Source organism: Bidens hawaiensis, unplaced genomic scaffold (genome assembly GCF_021521415.1).
Source record: "Bidens hawaiensis isolate Kalapana, Puna unplaced genomic scaffold, B.hawaiensis_p1.1 tig00000284_1, whole genome shotgun sequence".
Classification (NCBI taxonomy): Eukaryota; Viridiplantae; Streptophyta; class Magnoliopsida; order Asterales; family Asteraceae; genus Bidens; species Bidens hawaiensis.
In genome coordinates this window covers 3762911-3783038 of record NW_027491022.1, presented here as the reverse complement: position 1 = coordinate 3783038, position 20128 = coordinate 3762911, and the positions used below count along the sequence as shown (strand labels likewise).

Here is a 20128-nt window from a genome sequence, read left to right as displayed (position 1 = left end):
TATAAATTTATAAAAACATACAATACGTTTGTAAAAATCGAAAATATTTTCACGGGTCCCTTAAAACATTCCTACTAAGTGTTTTGTAAATCTTTTTTGGCTTAACGGATGATACAATGCTTGTTTTGTAACTCTCTTTCGCGTTTAAATCCATAGCGGGTAGTTAAACGAGTATGTTTTCGTTTAACTGGTTTGCTATCGTACTAAGGCCATAATACTAATATGTTAGCTTACATTAATCGGATATCACTTACAGATGGCCCCCCGAGATTCTGGGTCATATCCAGACCCGTTTGGTTAATCGTTTGTTCGTTACGTATTAAGCGTTTAATTGCTTAATCGGTAAATACGTACTGAGTTGTACCTGGTTTTGGCTCAAATGTTAGAGGATCCTATCATGGTTTCGAATAATGAAATCCTCTCTTTGTTCAACCAAGTCAGAAAGCAGATGACTGACTGACAACAAGACCAACAAAGCGTTCCTAAAAGAGATACAGAAGTTAAAGTCAGAGAAGACCCAAGAAGCAGAGCCGATAGTTATCTCACAGCCTAGGATGATGAATTCTAAAGCCTCCAGATCCAATAAAAAAACATGAAAATTTAAACACATCAAGATCCCGGGGAAAAAGCATTGAGGATTTAATTCATATGAATCCTCTGCCTGAGAATTAGAATCATGAGTCTCCTATCAAAATCACATCCATAAGGATCTCTAAAAGGATCCCAAGGTCATCGCATAAAGATCCTAACACTGGTAACACCAGTAAGGATTCTATGTTAATTTCTAACAATGCTGGATTTGTGCAGCATACAAGGATGAATCCTATAATGGCTAAGGAGTTACAAAAGCTGAAGAACATGATTTCCAACATACCTGGCATAGTTCAACCTATACTGGAGATGACCACTGCAAGCACGAAGGTTTCAAGGTTTGCCTCACTAATATGTGATGCTGAAATCCCAAAACGCTTCTAAACTCTCAACATGAAGGCTCTATGATGGAACAACCTACCTTGAAGAACATGTGGCTTAATACAAGGAAAGGATGGAGATCATACCCACCTCAGTAGATTTAAAGGAAGCCTGTCTATGCAAGGGCTTTGGATCAACTCTCACAGGATCAGCCTTAAAATGGCTATTGAATGTCCCTCCTAATTCAGTTACTTCTTTTGCATATTTAATTAATTTATTTAGTAACCAGTTTTCTTGTAGCAGGTCATTTGGGAATCTAACGAATGATCTGTACTGGATCACTCAAAAACATGAGAAATATCTTAGAGATTATGCTGGTAGGTTCAGTAGGGAAGCATTGTAAATTCTAAACATTGACATGTCCATAACAGTTCAAGCCTTCAAGATGAGAGTGAAGAGTGGTTCTCCATTCTATGAGGATCTCGTCATAAATCCTTGCAGGAACTTAGATGAAGTTAAAAATCGGGCTCTACAATTCATCAGGCTAGAAGAAGATCAAAGGATCCAAGAAAGGATCAATGCACCAGCATATAGCTACGATCGTCCCAACCGAAAATCAGAACCTTCATCCCAGCCATCATACAAATCCAAGCCTTACGCAAGACCTAACAATAATAAGACACGTGATTGAGTTTGTCACCGAGGATCCTTGAGTCAAAAACTTTAGAAGATTATACCCAAGGATCCTAGATCCAAAATGTTTTAGAAAAATATATGGATTCGTAGATCCTTAAACACATTTTTTTATAATAACATGTAGGGGGCAATCCTATGGATAACTACTAAGAACACAAGGTTTAAATACAGAAGGTTTATAAAGATGCATAAAATAAGATGACTTGAGCTTCATCCAAAAGAAAGATCCATCCACCCAAATCATGGGGATCCTAAGTGCGGAAAAGGAAATTATCTTGAAACCCAACTGAAGGTATACTGTATACACAAAAGATTCTTTTTAAAGACCACACATGGCCAAACCATCATTCACAAATCAAATAGACGGATTCAGGCTTTTGCATCACCGCCTTCTTTATCCTCTTCACCAGCCACATCCTTCGTCACGTCCATGCCCTCTGCATCCTCCGCATTCTTAGACCGAACATCATCTTCGACCACATGATCCTTTGCACCCGAGGAACCTTCACCTTTCAAAGCTTCCAAGGTCTTCTCCCAAGACTTAGTATCCCAGAAAGAAATACCCAGGCCTTTAGCAGTAGCTTCCTCAGCTATCTTCAATCGATCTTGAACAATAATGATTGCGGTCTTCTTCTTGACACCTGCCACATACCTCTCTAAATTTTGAGCATGCCGGGCCTCCATGTCCTTCTTGTCGAATCAAGCTCCATGGTTAAGTTATTCATCTTCTTCTTTCTAGCAGGGGCAAGCTTCTCCCCATTTAGCATATGCCTTTCCATCCTTCTAGCATGCTTTTCAATCCCTTAATAGCGAGAAAGAAGATTACTGATTCCCTATAACATTTACAAAAAACAAGGCATAAGAGAACATATCAACATTCCAAGATAAGACTAAAGAATAAACCTACTGTATTAAGAGAGGCATTAAGCATTTCAATAGTCTCTTCATGGTCTAGGTCCTCAAAAGGATCCTGAACCTTCCTCTTCTTGCTTGGAGTTGAATTAGGAAGAACAGAGAGAGAGAGAGATTCGAGTTGCCGGCTTATGAACAGAAGGGACAAGCTTCTCTTCGGTAATAACCATTCTACCAGAGGAGAGGATGCTATCAATATCATCAAAATCGAAATCAAGATTCGGTTTCTTGGATCCTGCTAAGGATCACATTGGGTCAATCCCATATTTAAATACATTTATGCATGCTAAATAACTAATGAAGGATCCTTACCTTGAGACATGGCGAAATGGGAAGGCTGAGGTTCAGAACTCACTTCTACACTTGGGGCTTTCAGTAGAAGGGTCCTTTCAGCAGGTTCAAGATTGAAAATAAGCTTCACCCTGTCAACAATATCCTCGTGGGGAGGAGCAAGTTCCGAAAAGTTTATACTTGCATAGAATAGTCAAGATTAACTAAGGATAAAAGATAAGAACCGCAAAACCTAAGAATCCTACCCTTGGTAACCCAAAGAATTGGAAGATCTTCTCCATTAATTATCGAATCCCTATGCATGAAAAAGAATTGGCTCTTCCAGTTTGAATCATTTTGAGTGCTCTTCAAGATGAGAGGTTCTTGGCCAAGTTTGGTTTTAAAAAGGTAACAGTGATAACTATGGGGACAAAGATCATAAGAATAAGCAAGTTTAGAGACACCAAAATGGATGCAATAAGAGGATGTCACGTGAATCAAAGCAAAGACTTCGAGCACAGTTCAGTTCAGAGCAAGATTTACATCAGAGCATGCTAAAGATTGCTGAATAAGAAAAGCTGAAGACATCAAGAAGAATGAGCTTGCTCGATGGACTTATTCGAGCAAAGCTTGAACAAGTAAAGAGAAACGAAGCTTACTCAAAGGGAATATGTATTCTTTGAAAGAGAGTATAGTCCAAGTAAATTTTGCTCGATGATACTCATCGAGCATACCTAGCAAAGGAAAGGTTTGAAGATGACTTACAAGGAAAGAAACAAGAATGGAAGATTATTTGCTGATCACATAGAGTTGAAATTCGATGGCATCGGACTAAGGGGGAGATTATTGTGAGAACCGAGCCCCGGTGCGGAAGCGTGAATAATTGTCATTATCAACGGTGGAGCTCGGATCTGAGCTAGGATCGAATCGTATTCGCTCTTGAGAGGGGGTTTTGGATGGATGAGTGGTGTTTGGTAGAGAGCCTGAATCCATTACAATGAACAATAAGCTGGTTGAACAAATATATGCAATCGATTCACAAATATAAAGAGGTGGCAGTATGATTTCATTCATCAAAAGGTTTTCATACAAAGCACTCATACATACACACATACATACAGTAAAGATCAGCCACCTCCAGGAGAGCTCATCCTGGAGGCAGCGGCTCACTCAAAGAGATAAACCCTAGATCTCACACAATACACAATACACTCATGCTAGACAAATTAGCAAATACATCTATTTATACTAGTTTAGCATGTCTTGGTCTTCAAGCCATCCACCCTTGGTTGAGACCAAAAATATTAATTATTTTTCACCCATAATTATAATAATTCGATGCGTCAGTCTAAAATATAAGTCCCAACAATCTCCCCCTTAGACCGATGCCATCGAATTTCAACTCTATGTGATCAGCAAATAATCTTCCATTCTTCAAATCCGTTTCTTTCCTTGTAAGTCATCTTCAAACCTTTCCTTTGCTAGGTATGCTCGATGAGTGTCTTCGAGCAGACTTCACTTGGAATATATTCTCTTTCGAAGAATACATATTCCCTTTGAGTAAGCTTCATTCCTCTTGACTTGTTCAATCTTTGCTCGAATAAGTCCGTCGAGCAAGCTCATTCTTCTTGATGTCTTCAGCTTTTCTTATTCAGCAATCTTTAGCATGCTCGGATGTAAATCTTGCTCGGTAACTGAACTGTGCTCGAAATCTTTGCTTTGATTCACGTGACATCCTCTTATTGCATCCATGCTCGTCCCCATGTGCTCGATCATCATGTGCTCGTAACACTTGGTTAGAACTTGTATGATCAAGCTGTTTGCTCGATTGGCAATCCATGCTTGATAGAAGAATACTCTTGCTCGTTGAAGTGTAGCTTGCTCGAAGCCTTTTACTTAGAAGAATCAACCATTTAAGGTTCAGAACCTTGCTCGAAGTAGTAAATCATGCTCGATCGTACCATACTCACAAACAAAGAAACATCTCTAAAGAATCTTGGATTATTGATCAACTTTTCCTTAACTTGAGTCTTTTCACTTGATTTGAAGCAAGCAATTTGCAATGAAATTAAAGAATTTTTACTCCCCCAATTTCGTTGCAATTGTCTTTGAAAATTGTGTCTTCAAATCAAGTATGTGTGAAACAACCTTGATCATCCATATCAAGATTGTTGATTCTGTAATAAACAAAGATAAACAAAACATTATGTTGGTTGACATTCATAAGGGATAAAATCCGTAAGCTTGGTCAACACTTGTTCTTGTAAAGCTCTTTGATGAAGTTTGTGAAAAATTGATAAGGCTTTGATTTCTTTTTGCTTGTTGATGATTGGATAAAATTTACCAAAATACCCTTGGTATATATCTTCCGTAAAGATCAGCTTGGTCAAACGGTCAACGGCACCAAAAATCTCAAGTGTAATTCATTTACGAGCATGGATTCAGTCCACGAGCACACATCAGTCAAAGTCCCTTCACGAGCATACTCAGTTTTTACTCAAGCATGCTTGAAAACACTTGTGTTTTTTTTTCTTTCATTGAGCATGCTGGGGAGCTTGCTTGAGGGCTTGCTCAAAAACACTTGTGTTTTTCTTTCATCGAGCATGCTGGAGAGCTTGCTCGAGGGCTTGCTCGAAACCTTGCTCGAAGCCTTGCTCGGGAAAAAACTTGTATTTTTCTATCGTTACTCGAGCATGCTTCTTTCTTTACTCGAGCATGCTCGAGACCTTGCTCGAAAATACTTAGTCTTTTTTCTCTGTCATCGAGTATGCTCGAGACTATGCTCGAAAATTACTTAGTTTTTCTTTTCTTTTCTTGAGCATGCACAAAAGCAAAGTGTGCTAGAAGAAGGTTTGCTTGAGTAGAACAAAGTGTGCTCGAGACCAAAAGATAGATTTTGAGATAAACCAGGATGTGCTCGGGGTTCATGTGCTCGAAACCAAACTTGATGTGCTCGATATAAGATATGCTCGAGATAAGCTATGCTCGAAGCAACACTTAGTCATTTTACATACTCGAGAACATTCTTATCATGCTCGAGACATCCAGACTTCTTTTCTGCATCATCAATCATGATTTTCCAACACAGAACCTGCTTGAATATTCCCTTTGCATCTTCCATCTGCTGCTACAAACAATGATTAGATTGCTCCTAGTACTTGTTCATTCTTGACTTCTACATATCAGATTGTACCAGCAGCAATGTTCTTCAATATTCCCTTTACTGTTCAAGCAGCACACTCATATCAGAACAATTTCAAGCACATAAAACCCTAATTTTCAGATCAAGAACCAAGCCTCTTCATCTGAAATTAATCGTTGTAGCAATATCCCAGTCATCTCGATATCAACCATCTATCAACAGCCGTTACAGATCTGAATATCATCTTCAATAATAGTTTTGCCCCAAAACGAGCTAAAAACACTGTTACATCAGATGCGGACCGATATGACCAAATAAACATGAAATTGATGTTGAATCTCCGAACGAGTCATTAACCCAAACATCAATCCACATAAATTTTACCCAAATCATCAAATAATTTCAAGACCCTAAAAAAATTTTCAACAAACCTCATCGGCTTAACATCCATGGTGGATTCAAGAGCGAGATGAATCAGATTCAGCGGTTAGTCTGAACGATTCGGCGACCCGCTTTGATACCAATTGTGAGAACCGAGCCCCGGTGCGGAAGCGTGAATAATGTTCGTTATTTATACTAGTCTAGCATGTCTTGGTGTTCAAGCCATCCACCCTTGGTTGAGACCAAAAATATTAATTATTTTTCATCCATAATTATAATAATTTGATGCTTCGGTCTAAAATATAAGTCCCAACACATACGGTTGAACTCAGTGGTGTACTCGCGGTGTGTCATCTTTCCCGCCTTCAAATTTAGGAACTTCATCTTCGCACGTTCAACCTCAGCATCAGCACAAAACTGATTCATAACCATCTCCTTCAATTCATCCCACTTCATAGCCTTGATCTCTGTAGGGGTCTTTCTTTGCTCAATGGTTTCCCACCAAAACATAGTCTCTTCACCAAACGACTAAGTAGCATAACCCACCACTTGGTCGGGTTGGCACTCACTAATTCAGATAACCTTGTCCATTGCGGTTATCCATTGTAGAGTAGCGATTGCGTCACCCACACCAGTCAACTTCGGTGGGTCGCACCCTTGAACGACTTGTAGTTGTACCCAGCTAGGCCCCTCCTTCCATCACCAACTTTCACAGACCGAACTTCACCCGACTCCTCTTTCTCAATCTCTTCATCCTTTTTACTACTTTCCCCAGTCTTCTTAGTGGTCCTTACATGGCTCTCAGCAGACTTGTCCTGTTGAAGATTCTTCACTATAGCAGCTACTGCTTGAGTAATGATAGCTTGAATACTAGGGTCGAGCTGATACCCTTCTTCTCGCACAGTCATACTTCTTTCATCTTGGATTCAGTGATCGGTTCTTCTGAGGGTACTCGGTTTACACATTGCCTACCACGGCGTCCCGTGCGCCCTCCTTGTCCAGCAGTCTTTTTCGCGCCAGCCATTCAAATTCTATAGGGAAAAACACAAATGTCATCATTTCAGGAACTACTTAGTACAAGGATAGTAGGGCTGCATGTGATTACAGTGGCTAGCGGTGATTAGCTGCCTATGTTACTCTTTGTGTCCTATACACTTTCCCTTGGTGAGTTCACTTATGCTAGGTTCTACTTATAATAGTTAGGCAATCAATCAAACTTTCCACGTTTAAACAAGTAATTCTACTTCTAACAATTTAAGCTAACTTTCTTACTCGTTATTACATTGTATACGAAGTAAATCACATATTAAGGTTTCTCGAGCGACACATGGCTTTCTCAGACTAGCATCTTCTTTCTTTTCTTGTTTAAGTCCCATTTTTTGTTCGAGTCTAAGAATGTAGGATGCTTATTCTCTCGAAAACTTATGCTCTGGTACCAACTTGTAAGGCCCAAGCCCGGGTTCCCTACCCTCGGTGTTGGATTTACTCATAAATATAGTTCTAAAATCAGAGTTAATTAAAACTTTGCGGAAATGTAAAAGTCAACCAATTCTTACAACCTAGCAAGTACTTGTCTTAAACAGAAGAACAAAGTCTCAAAAATAAACATAAAACAACAAGATTTCTTTCTTCAGATGCCAGTCTTCACTTGAATGCCACGTGTCCCTCCTCAAGCTACTTGTCTCATCCTACTCACCAGTGTGCATACTAAAAGTCAGCTACGCTGAGTGAGTTCTAGTTTAACAAATTACAAGTTATTCTTACGCGTTTGCCTTACGTAACCGTACCCATAAGTACCGTTCCTACTTTTATCCTGTACTTGTTTTCTTTCATGTTACATATTCTTTATTTTATTCTTTCATGTACATATATTTATTCTTACATGTTCTTTCTTATTTGCACAATATTACTTTGTACTATTCTTTCATAATTTTTACACTTTCTAACATAATATACAATTATTCTTACATTCTTGCACAGATATTATAAGGTCTGCCGCCCGACCTCTTGCACAGATATTATAAGGGTCTGTCGCCCGACCTCTTGCTCCGATATCATTGAGTCGGTCACTCTTACAGTCACGTTTAATTAAACAAGTTAAACACATACAAGTTCTTACAAACATTCTTTCTTTCTTGCAATCAGTATTCATGTTTTTCATATAATAAGCACATGTAATAATATATTTCTAGCTTTCTAGTCTTACAGTTTATTCTTTCAGTATTGCAATAACTATCACATTTTTCTCATTATATATACAAATTTATATCTTTCTAGTCTTACAAGTATGCACACAGCCCCGATAACATTTTCAAAGAGAAATGGGGCTAGAACTCACATGGAGTCAGTTCCTTTCAGAGTTTATGGTCACCCATCTTTTCAACTGAGCACGACTACCTATTTAACAAGTTTACAAGTATCAATCATCTCGTTCTAAGTATCCCCGAACTTCTAAGTTAGCAAACCGAACTTCTAAGTTAACGAAATCCCTTAACGAGCAGGGGGGTTCTGGCTCGAAAAACACATTTTCGGCTCGAATGGGATCCGTTCGATTCAAATGGACTCCATTCGAGTCGAATGGAACCATTCGATTCGAATGGAACCACTCGGCTCATTTGGTTCCGTTTCGGCTCTATTCGGGTCCTTCCATTTTGCCATTTTTCACGTCTCGTTACACCCGTTTAAACATTAAGACAAGTTTTGGGTTATAATAACTCCATTTCCTTGCTCGGTGCGGCCCAAAGATCACGTGTTCATACCGACTAAACCAAAGTAACTAATTTTTTACTTTAAGGTTTACACTTTTCTTGCTCAATAAGACCTGATTCATCTTAGTCTATGAATCTTAACACAAACCAACATAAAACCTAATCTTTAATCTAAGAAATATCTTTTTTAGAGCTTGGTTTGTTTTGGATCTTGAACCCCTTGTGAATCTAGATGGGTTTTCTTTGCTTGATGTTGCTTGAGTAATAATCAACCTTGCTAAATCTTAACTCTTGAAATATGGAAGGAAGAGGGTGTTTGTGTGTGTACAGCGAGTATGTCTGGATGTTGAAGATTATGAAATGAGAATGTTTAGGGTTTTAGGGAGGTTTAGGAGGTTAAATACTTCAAGCCCGTGGACCTTAGGCCCGTAACCATTCTCAAGTCCATTTACAAATCCCAATCCTAACGCTCCGTCCCATTATTATTTAACCGAAATAAATAACGACACACAATAAATAATTAAAACTTCTTTATTATAATATTCTTAAAATGAGGATGTTACAAAAATAATATCAAATTGTAGTACGTTGATAAAATGTTAATACTTTAATTAGGAGGCTCCATTTCAACTTTATCCTAAGAAGTTGAACAATCTGTTTGAACGAAAGTTTGTTTTTAAAATTGAATTCAGACTGTAACATGGATAAACATAAGCTGTATTACACAATATCAAAGTTAACAAATGACACTACCATTTTAGAAGACCTAAACAAGAAGATAATGTTGATCGTGTATGAACTACTAATTTTACATACGATATTTATATGATCATTTGTCGTTTATATTGACTTGGTGTTTAATATTATTTGTTTTTTAGATTTCAAGGTAGCCTCTGGAGCCTGAGTCAATTCAATTTGAGAGTATGTTGGGATTTCATTCCCAAAATTATGTTTTTATCTTATACATTTAACGAACATAACTTACTGAATTTTTATTTTTTAGTATTTTTTTTGCATAACTATTAGGATTCTGCCTCATTTAATGCTGATAATGAGACCCCCAATTTCTATTACTGAGAAAGTAAATGAAATAATATTTGTGAAGATAGTGTACCCACTAAACGTAACCATTACTCTGTTTATGATGTTGACAAAATTGAGGTTGCGTCTTCATCTCAAATAAGGGACGTATGGGAATCAAGATTACTAATATAGATGAAAATCTTATTCCAAAACTGTTAATTTCCAAGGTTGAAAAATATTATTGATTATTCTGTATTTTAGATATCGTAAAAGAAGACAAGTATGGTTGTGTTTGGTTTTCTTTGGTATGTTGGTATTCTTTGGTATTTTGTTTTATGTTTCGTTTGAGTTTATTTTTCTGAATTACCGTTTCTTTGGTTATTTAGACTCTTAATTGCAAGTTTTTGTAATAAAGATTAATAATATGTTATATGGTCTATTTTGTTTGATTACATTTCCAGGTTTTTGTTTTAGATAATAGAATACATATTATGGGCGTAGAAAAAATATTAATAAAACAACTTCTCATTCCCAGCAACTGGTTGACTAATACAAAATTTTTTTAATAAATTGTATCACCAGGCCCAGCATAAAGTACAGGACCGAACCAACATTTTCTTTTATAATACAAGTATACAACTCAAAATAAATAAATTCATCCAATTATAAAGAATGCTAAATCCAATTAACCATAAATAAATTAGCAAACTTATAATTATTTGGTTCATATATTTTTGTTAGTATAATTCTTAGTAGTAAACATTTAATATTTTTATATAAAGTTAACGAATAATTTTTTTTGTGTTTAATAGTATGATAATATATTACATTAGACACACATACTAGAAAATATATTATTCGTTTAAACTATTTTATACGTGCCTTCAATTTTGTTCAAATTGCTTTTCTTTTTTCTTAGTTATCTAATGGTTTGTTTAAATTTCTCATATGAACTCTCTTCATAATTACTTATGAAATATGAATAATAATTTATTATGAAGTATTTAGCTATTGTGCTGTCTAGAATTAAAATAAGAGAGGAACTCAAAATACTAATTTTTTTTTATGAAGATGGTCAAGTTTTAACTAAGACTTTAATTTTTGTGTATAAAGAAATTTTTAGAGATTTATGAAAATTTTTATCTAATTGTTTTGTCTTCATTAATTTTTAATTTATTAGATGTTATAGATGCATCTTTGTATTCGGTGATTTTTTTATATTTAATATAATTTTTCCAACCTGTGAATCACGTTGGTTACTAACCTAGTTACTAATACGTACATTGAAGAACTTTGTTCCGCAATGACCCTATTGGGTCATTTGGCTACACCTTAGTGGTGTGAAGGATTTTTTTTCTTTTCTTTTGATTTTGTCTTTTGTTATTGTTTTGTTTTAGTTCTAGTATTATATCGAACGTGACGGGAACCGATCGTATTTTGCAAAGACTCACCACATTTTGTTGTAGTTCCAATACTGTAATGAACGTAACGAAAACCAACCGAATGTCATTTTCTGTTTTAGTTCGATGTCGTAAAGAACGTGACGAAAACCAACCTAATTTGCATAGACTGATCGCGTCAACGTCCTGGATCGCCGGCAATCCGGGTTTAACCAACGATCAAGTTTTACCAACCGACGTTGCCCCGTTGGTCTACCTTAATTTTTATAATTCTTTGTTTTTGTCTTGGTACAATACCACGAGTAACTGAAATGAAATGAATTCTTGTTAACTTACCGTCCCAATGCTTAGGTTTTACCACCGCCCGAGTTTACCGACCTGCCCCGACGCGTTGTGCCGGGTAAAACACTAGTTTCCTACATTTTTAATAGATAATTGACAGGATAATTACAATTAGCAATTAAGTATTGTCAATGAGCTTTAGTTTAACTGGAATTAGAAGGAAAGTGAAAATTTGGGCTAGAGTTTTTGAGATCGCAAGGTCTTAAGTTGAAATTCGATCCCAATTGGGTTTTACCGCACTGGGAGGCGACAGGTTTTCCTGAAACAGGAAATGATGGACTTGAACTACCCCACGCTGTCTCTATTATTGCGGACATATGAGATCGTGTTTTACCATTAGGCTATTCATGAGTAATTTGGCTTTATTATTGCAGACATATGAGATCGTTTTTTACCATTAGTCTATTCATGAGTAATTTGGCTTTATTCATTAGTTGCTCAAATTAAAAAAAATGTAAGTTAGTGAAACCCATGTTAGATAGCAATAGCGATAAATAGTCCAACAAAAGCCACAAGCGTTTAATTTGATATTCAAAAGGAAAAATATGTTACTTTCACTTGCTATTGCTATTCAATCCAAGTCAAACCCAAATCTTGAACCAACCCTAAAAAATTAATAAACAAAAATAAATCGCAATTTTCTTTCTTTCTTTCTTTTCCTTCCCAAAAGTGAAAATGTCATAAAACCCACTCACACCGTCCCATACGCGTGCCACCGTCAGCTTTTTCATTTTTTTTTCCTTTTCTTTGTTTTTTTACTTTTTTCCTTTTCTTTTTCTTTTTTTAGTGGATGTCCCCGTCATACCGGCTTCCATGCACTCGCCCACACCACCGCCGTCTCCTTCCACGACAAGAATATTCCGGCAGCCGGCTCCGTCGTATTCATCGACCACCCATCCCTATACCGCCTCAACAACGCTCGAACGTCGTCGCAAACCTCCTCGCTATACGACACTGGCCGAAACCCCCTTGCATGAAACCTACTTGACCATTTCCCCGCGGTCTCCCGCCTCTCCACGGAGTCCGCGGGCGAACACGCCACCAAATCCATCACCGCCCGCCCCGCCGCCCGCTCCAGCATTAACCGCTCGTTACTTGTTTTCGGGAAATTCTCGTCTAACGCCTCAAAGTAAACCCGAAACCATCTCAAACACTCTTGAAAACCTCTTACGAATTCGAAGCCGTCGGTTCCGATATCCAAGTCAGCTTCTTCCTCTACCATGGTTATTATTTTGGGGTTCAACCCGCGAAAGGTTGAGATTAAATAATCCCTCCGGTTATTATTAACCGCACGTAGCGTCCCGTTCAAGTTAATGGCCACCGCTTCGTCATCTTGAATGCATAAATGACTGATATTCAGCTCTGATAAGTCACCGGTGTGGTGGATAACATTGAATTTAAAGGGGACTCCCATTAACCTTGCGAATTTCTCCATCCGGTTTCCGATCTCTCTCATCACCTTCTGTACTCCACCACAAGACACAGACACCGCGTCCCCATCTCCCAGCTTGGTGGGGACCACGGTGGTGAGACGGAGATGTGGCGTGTCGTCGGTGCGAGTAGCAATGGCCTCCAGTAAGGTAGGCCATTGCGTGCAGAAGGTGTTGCTGACGTCGATGATGTGGAGCTTGCTTTCGCCGTCGAAAGCCTCCATGATCGCGCCGTTGCACGCCACGTGCCCGAACGTCGTCCAAGGGCTGACTTCTTGGAATTTGAGGACTAGTTTTCTTGTTGACTCGAAGGAGCACATTTTTTCCGACGCTGATGATAAAGTCCGGTAGGATCGGTCACCGGAATCCGTCATCCTGCTGAATAGGGCTTGGAGGAAATAAGACGTAAGCTTTTGATCGGTATCACCGTACGGGGAGCTAAGCTCGTTAAGCATCCACATCAACTGCTGAAGCCGGGAAGTGTTGTTATCCGCCACGGCCCGGGCGGCGTCTAGAAGCAAATCGGAAGCCCAGGTGTTGCCGGAGAAGGAGTTTGAAAACTCCATGGTGATGTCCCGTGCGGGTGAGTAAGAGTAGTTAATATTGGGATCGGAAGACTGTTGGTGGTCGGAGGAGAAGCCATAGTGGGAGTGGGTAGCGGTGGTGCTGGTGGTGGGAGTAGGTGTGTTGGAGGACTGGTGGTGGTAGGGTGGTTGGGAGGAAGAGTAGTAGTGGTGGTGTCTAGAGGAAGAAGAAGAGAAATCTTCTTCATCCATGAAAAAGTTAAAGCAATCTTCTTGGTCTTGTTCTTGATATTGATTTTGATATTGATCTTGATCTTGATCTTGATAATAAAGAAAGTGGGATGATTTGGAAGTACTGCTTGAGTTGGATGTTCTACTAGTGGAGTTGTAAGAATGAGGGTGAGGGTGAGGGTGAGGGTGAGGGTGGTGTTGTTTTTGGTGGCTGACAAGCCTAAACAAAGCATCCATAACAACTAGACATAACAAATTAGATTCATGAGATCTATAAATGGCATGCAAATGCAAGTGTGTCTTGTTTTTAATGGGATTTGGAACAAAATGGATATGGAGAGAGAAGAATTGAAGGTGAAAGACTGTTAATGTATGGTTTTGAGTTCTCATGCAAGATGTTATAATTTGGTCAAATTTTTAGAAATAATGATGTTTTGTGCCTTTTAGGTAATCAATCACACTCCCATTTTTAAAAACATGTAGGGTTAGTGTGTTGTTATCTTCTACATAAATTAATTCTTGTGGTTTAAGCAAAAATTAGGGTTTTCTTCTATAATTATCTTAAATCTAACATGAATCAAAGCTCTACTTGATTAATGAAAGATCGATGGATTTGTAGTTTCTAGTTATGTTTAGACTTAACTCTCTTTCTAGTTTCTTAAATATGTTTCATAATTATTATGAAGAGATAAAATGTGACTAGATCAAACAAGTGAAGGATATACAATGTGTTTATACATGATTAACAAATGAAGTCAAATAATAGGTCTAACAACTACTGAAGGGGTATGCACCCGCCTTAACATCGAGCGGGGAGGGTCAACCCACAAGATATAAACAAGAGGCTTGAAATCAGGATGTCATGAAGACACAAAGCCAAAACCTATGCGCGTGACGCATATCACATATGCTCACGCTTCACACATGCTCACGCATCACATATGCTCGCGCGTCACATATGCTCGCGCGTCACATATGCTCACGCATATTATGCTCATGCATATCACATCTACGCATGAAACATCTACGCGTGAGAATAAAGAGAAGACCTTGCGCATCCCCGGGATAGGCGCATAAAGGATAACACAACAAATGAGACAATAGTCTAATCCAAATCAGGATAAGGACAACCATGATTGTACTCATCAGACAACCTTCCAGAAGGTATCTTTTAAGGAATAAAGAATGTGCTGATGTTGACAGCTGCCAATGAAGGGTGGACAACTCAGCAAAACCCATGTGCCACCACGTGATGGCACATGGGTCAGGTAAAATACCTTGGTCAGAGATTAATCAATGAAAAAGCACCAGGTGTCCTAAGTACACGTGGCGCGAAGCAATAGGAGGAGGCCAAAAAGGCCCTAATTGGGTCTAAGCCCAATCAGTGGAAACCATAATACTATAAATACTACACCATCTCAACAGTTGAGGTAAAAGCAAGAAAATACATTCTAAGTCCTTATTCCTTTTCACATTCTTATCATCTTCTCCTGTAATATCTTATTCTCACACCGGAGGGTTACCCCAAAGAGGACCCCTCTGTCCCTTTCTGAGGGGTAAGTTCACGGTGCTGTTCGTTTTGTAGGTGGAAGAATTGTATCTCGGAAAACCATCGGTGATATAGCACACTCATACCCGAGGAACGTAGATCGAATACAAGTAAGTCGATTCACGCTTCTTCATTGGCGCCATCACCTGTTACAACGGCAACAAAACCACTATTTCATCAGTTCTCTCTGAAAACCTTCACCATGGTTTCCGGTGTTCGAAACAATGATCAAGTTCTGGAGGATAATGAGCTTGAGGATGTTAATGAGGGACATCAGGTTCTGAGGGCGCCGCGTGACACTGCGCGCACCACCAGTAACCATCCCTTCAACACAACACCTCATAGCCAGACTGAAACTCCTCCAGACGATCTCACGTTCCAAAATCTGACTGGTGCAAAACAAAAAGGACCAATGGGTCCGGAAGTTGAAACCAATGACCCTAAAGAATGGCTCATAAACGAACAACGGCGTTTAATGGACAAATACAATGAGCTGGTAAAACACAATAAGTTAGCCGACTTAACACAAAGGCTCGCATTTGATAAACAAACCATTCAGGGAACAACAAAAAAGGCGCGCGCGCCGGAAGACGGTCATTCTGTTCACACCGAACACGCTGATATTAGTGATGAGGAAGAGATGCACAGCATGAGGAAGACGCGAGATACTCATGCAGGAGGTTCGCAGCTTCGCGCACATATGAACATAGCACCTGGAGCCAAAGCTGATATGGATCTATACACACCATACAACCCACAAGTGAAAGGGCAAGTGGACGTAACCACACCATATAGGCCAGCCATCTTGGTAAAACATTCAAAATTCACTGAGCGCATTGCGAAGGCTCCCATTCAACACAAAACCAAGATGCCAAGTGGTTTAGGCAAGTACGATGGTACAACAGATCCAGATGATTTCTTACAATGTTTTTACAACACTGGAAACCTAGAAAGCTGGACGATGCCAACATGGTGTCACATGTTTGCTCACTGCCTCACGGGCGCAGCGCGTGTCTGGTTCGAAAGCTTGCCAACAGGACAAATCGATGGGTTCGAAGAGCTATTGGAAAAGTTCCAGGCTCACTTTGTACAGCAGCGCAGACACACGCGCGACCCCGATGACATCATGCACTGCGTGCGCAGGAATGATGAAACCATTGAAGACTACATAACTCGCTTCAATCAGGAATCTCTTGCAATCGGAAGCATCACTGAACAACTCTTGCGCGTGGCCTTTATACAAGGTGCGCGCAGTGATCAACTCCGCAGAGCTCTCGTGAGCAGAGAAGGCATGCCAACCACTTGGGCTAAGCTTATGGAAGCATCGCGAGTCTTCGCGCGAAATGAAAAACAAATTGCCCAAGACAGAGCAAGAGATAGAGGGCATCAAACAGAAGCACCACGCAACAATGAAAGGAGGGGCAAACAAAACTCTGTATGGTCCAGGTTGCAACAAACCAATTATTCTCCCGCAGAAAAGCAAGCGCTACAAAGTTCACCCCAGCCCCAAAAAGACATTCTTAATCGCGGAGAGGGTGACAAGAAGGAAGGCGGCAGAGAGCATAATAGACCTCTACCAAGAATATGGACTCCCCTCACCAAAACGCCTTCGCAAGTGTTAAGCAAAGAGAATGTCTAGTTTAAAAGCCCCAGGCCATTACTCCATAAAGGACCACCAAACAGTGGCAAATATTGTGTGTTTCACAAATCCACAGGGCACAACACCGATGCATGCCACCATTTGAAGGATGCGATCGAAAAAGATGTGAAATCAGGTAAGTTGGCTCACCTAGTAAAAAACCCAAGACCAGAAAATGAACAACCAGACGGAGCCTCGCCCAGTAAAAAAATCAAAAGAATCTGTGTAGCCGAAGGAGGAAGGCAAGGGCAAAGATCGAGGAAGAGAAGCGCGCAAATCCAAGGGGATTGGCGCGAGCAACAAGTAATCTTTCCAAGAATCAGAGGAGGCCCGTCTAGCAGCAGTCCTCTAGTCATCACTGCACACATCGCTCATTATGAGGTGTCAAGAGTCCTGGTGGACACTGGTAGTGAGTCAGATATCATGTATGAGCAATGTTTCAGGAAGTTGGATCCAGAAGACCAAGCAAGGCTCGAAGTTGTGAGTGCACCAATCTCAGGTGTCTCAAACGAAATTATTCACCCCCTAGGTCAGATACAATTCGAACTAACTATGGGGGATGAGAAGCACAAGCGAGCTGAAATTGTCAACTTCCTGGTCTTGCCCACCACTTCATGCCATAGTATGATCTTGGGTAGAGGAACGATTGCCCAATTCAACGCCATACCGTCACCAGCGCATGGCGCGTTGGGGTTCCCAACACCAACGGGAGTAACATTTGTGTATCGAGATCATTTATGCGCAGTAACAAGTATACCTCGAGAAGGGAGAATGAAGCTTCCAGTGGCAGACAACGCGCCAGAGGAATGGATTCTCAACCCAAAATTCCCAGAACAAACAATCACAATCGGAGCTACGATATCAGATGACACAAGGGTGAGAATGAAAAGATTGCTCACAACGTATACGTCAGTTTTCGCATGGCAATATTCTGATATGTCTGGGGTTCCGCGAGACCTGGCGCAGCACTCTCTCAACAGATTCAAGTCTGTAGAGCCAATTGCTCAAAAGAAAAGAGTCATAGGAGACGAGAAGGCAAAGGCCATGAATGAGCAAGTAGAAGATCTATTGCGCGCGAATATCATTCGCCCAATACGATACCAAACATGGGTAGCCAATCCTGTGATGGTAAAGAAGAGCAATGGGTCATGGAGAATGTGCATTGATTTCAAGGACCTCAACAAAGCGTGTCCAAAAGATTGTTACCCCCTCCCAAACATTGACGCGAAGGTGGACTATGTGGCGCCATTTTAAGCTCAAATGCTTCCTGGATGCCTATAAGGGCTATCACCAAATTCAAATGGCACCACAGGATGAAGACAAGACTGCTTTCAGAACTGGCAAGGGTGTTTTCTGTTACACAAAAATGCCCTTTGGTTTGAAGAATGCAGGAGCCACTTACCAGAGACTCATGGACGCAGTTTTCAACGAGCAAATTGGAAAAAACTTAGAAGTCTACGTGGATGATTTGGTAATTAAAAGCAGGGAGGAAAAACAAATGCTCAAAGACATCGAAGAAACCCTTCGGCGCCTAAAGGAAGTAAACATGAAGCTCAACCCGAGCAAATGCACATTCGGCGTGGAAGAAGGGAAATTTCTTGGCGTAATGGTCACCAAGGATAGTTTCAAGGTGAACCCAGAGAAGGTGGAGGCTATCCTCGACATTCCCTCACCATCCACCATGAAGGAAGTTCAAAAGTTGAATGGTAGATTGGTATCAATTAACAGGTTCCTAGCGAACCATGCAAGCAAATCTACCCCATTCATTAACACATTGAGAAATTGCTTAAAGAAAAGCCAATTCAAGTGGACGCCTGAGGCCGAGCAAGCTTTCAGTGAGATAAAAGAATGTCTAATAAATCTGCCTGCGCTCACAGCTCCACTACCTGGCGAAACTGTAACGTTGTACCTGTCAGCAGGAGAGCGCGCCATTGGCGTAGTATTGTTGGTGGATCGCAAAGGAATCCAAACACCAATCTATTATGTAAGTCGGGTGCTGACAGATCCTGAGACGCGCTACACCATCATAGAAAAGTTAGTTTTATCACTAATGCATGCGTCGCGCAAGCTTCACAGATATTTCAATGGTCATCCTATTGAAGTCCTGACTGATTACAACATCCAGCAAGTCTTGCGACGTCCCGCGCTCTCAGGAAGGCTGACAAAATGGGCGCTGGAATTAGGGGAGCACACGATCACCTATAAGCCTCGCCCAGCAATCAAGGGACAAGTCTTAGCTGATTTCATCGCAGAAATCCCTGAAGGAAAAGTCGAAGAGGCTCAGCGCAAAGTAGACCCTCCGCAAGCCAATAATGAAGAAAACGTTTGGAGATTATTCACTGATGGGGCTTCAAACAACGAAGGGTCCGGCGCAGGCCTCAAACTGGTGGACCCAGAAAATCATGAGTATACCTACGCAATCAGGTTGGATTTCAAGAGCACCAACAATGAAGCTGAGTATGAAGCCCTGCTGGCTGGTTTGCGCATCGCGCGCAAGTTCGGAGTCAAAAAGCTAGAGGCTCATGTAGATTCATACCTGGTAGCAGCACAAGTCAATGGCCTTTATGATGCCAAGGAGAACACCATGCCTCTGTATCTAGAGCAGGCGAAAAAGCTCACCGAACAATTTGACTCTTTCAGAATCATACACATTCCGCGCAGTGAAAATAAGTCTGCCGACGCGCTGAGCAAGATGGCATCAACCAGCTTCGATCATTTTGGCAAAGATGTCAGGGTGGAAGTAATGAGCAACCCGTCGGTGGGAGCGAAGTCTGTCCTTGTAATTCATACAACACTTTCATCATGGATAACTCCAATAATGGAATTCTTGAGGGAGGGAAAGGTACCAGACGATCGCGCACAGGCGAGGAAGATAAGGCACAAGTCGCAGAACTACGAACTGCTTGATGGTACGTTATATCGACGCTCTTATCTTGGACCGCTCATGAAATGCCTAGATGCTGAGGAAG

General features: G+C 40.3%; 1 pseudogene; it reads right to left on the bottom strand.

Annotated features, from left to right (window-relative positions):
* Positions 1-12425: 12425 nt before the first annotated feature.
* On the bottom strand, positions 12426-14348 carry LOC143619190 (protein SHORT-ROOT pseudogene; annotated as a pseudogene).
* Between the last annotated feature and the right edge of the window lie 5780 nt (positions 14349-20128).